Source organism: Octopus bimaculoides, chromosome 18, assembly GCF_001194135.2.
Source record: "Octopus bimaculoides isolate UCB-OBI-ISO-001 chromosome 18, ASM119413v2, whole genome shotgun sequence".
In the NCBI taxonomy this organism is placed as follows: Eukaryota; Metazoa; Mollusca; class Cephalopoda; order Octopoda; family Octopodidae; genus Octopus; species Octopus bimaculoides.
The window spans coordinates 49,690,227-49,692,231 of NC_068998.1; positions in this window are offsets into that span (position 1 = coordinate 49,690,227).

The window sequence follows — 2,005 nt, forward strand, 5'->3', positions numbered from 1 at the left end:
TATATATGTGTGTATATATATTACAGATAAGAAAGTAAATTTTAAAGACTGTATAGCTGTAATAACAACAGAAATTTGAGGTACTTTACGTTTATTAGATGGAAAACAAATTACGAGCAGATAGCAATGGATACCGAAACCGTACCCTACCAGATACCAGCTGAATTATCAACCATTAAGTGAAAATTATAAGTATGTGCATTTATATGTATACATAAACACACGCGCACCCGTACATATACGTACACACACACACACACACATACATGCACACACACAAACACACACACACACGCGTACACACACACACACTCACACTCACACACATACACATACATACACGCACACACACACACACACACACACACACACACACACACACACACACACACACACACACACACACACACACATATATATATATACATGGTATTTTTATATAAGCTTAAAGCTTACGGCAACCACCGCACAATAGCACCGTATAAAAACCATTCGCACCGATATAATGGATATATAATTGTTAAACACAACAACAGACGTTAAGGCAAGGCAAACGTATAATGTGATAAACACCTGTTACAAACGGTTCTTTCTTAGAGTAGTCGAGGCGAAGAATGCAGTAGTCGTTACAGAAAACATAAGATGAAATTCTGTATTTTGCTTTCAATTTTATTTGTTGGTAAGTACCGTATCATATGCTCATCATATTTTCATGGGTATTTATATTCCGTCATTAGTGAAATGTTTGATTTACTGATAAATCGCTTACTCACTCACTCTTCCGTTACATATACATGTTGAATTTGGCTTTTATGTGTTTGCTGTCCGTCCACGAATCCAGTCCACGCATTGCCCCGGTGATGAGGATGTCACTGCTGTCACAGGTGTTGGTGATAATCTAATCAATAAACGCCATTGTTTTGAACTCGGATGCGCCCTTGAAGTTCTACGCTTATCAACCTACCGAAAAATTGTGTTAGCACTGAGCATTTGATTAGAAACAAGAATACATTGTCATTCCCTCATCCACATTCCAAGCTCCCTTGTAACCCCTCCCCACTGTTCCTCGTCCCTCGGGATCTGGTTTCGAAGTCACTTAATATTACAAGCTTTTCTGTGACAGGCGTGTCATGTCACATATGTCGAAGTAGGCAGGGAACTGCTCTCTGATCTATGTTTTGCAAGATATCGTGGGCGTACGAGCGCATGATGACGTTGAAAGTTTTATCACTAACAGTAAGGCGAAGCTTCATAAGACTTTCATACAATTTTTCACAGGTGGAGACGCTGGGAATCGGTTTCAGGAGACTGGACAGGAAGGCGAATTCTGTCAGCGAGCCTTCCTTAGCCAATCAAGTTCCCCCCGTTTGCTGCATATCCATATTGTATCTCAGCACTTCTTTGGCAACGTGTACAGAGCTTCAGGAACATTGATAAATTTTGCAACTGTTATACTTATAAGAATCACTTTAATACCATTTTAAGGATTATAGTCATACTGTAACTAATCACAAGTTTTCATATCAAATTCCTTGATCTTCCAAAAGTGGCAATAACACAAAAACAAATGGCATAATGCTAGATGAAAATCGAAGAAGAAATTGAATTATCATTATATTATTCATGTTCACACCAGAATACGTTACGCTAAAATGCACAGCTTTGAATTCAATTCACCATGCACGTGGCACCGCCAAATGTTTAAAAGAATATTCTAACATATCTGTAAGTTAATCTCTATCCAATAAGACAATCGACTCCAGTTCATGTGCAAGCACTGCATTAAATATATAAACATAGACTTTCTATCATTAACACGCATGATATGTGTGCCATCAACAAGCTTCAGATAAGAATTAACGTTACTCGAAAGGGAGAATCTGGACGCTGGGCAAAATGCATGGTGGTATTTCTTCAGACTTTACGTTCTCTCTGAGTTCACATACCGTTGAGGCCTATTTTGTCTTTGATAGTTACGAGGCCGATGAAAGAATTACTTGTTAAA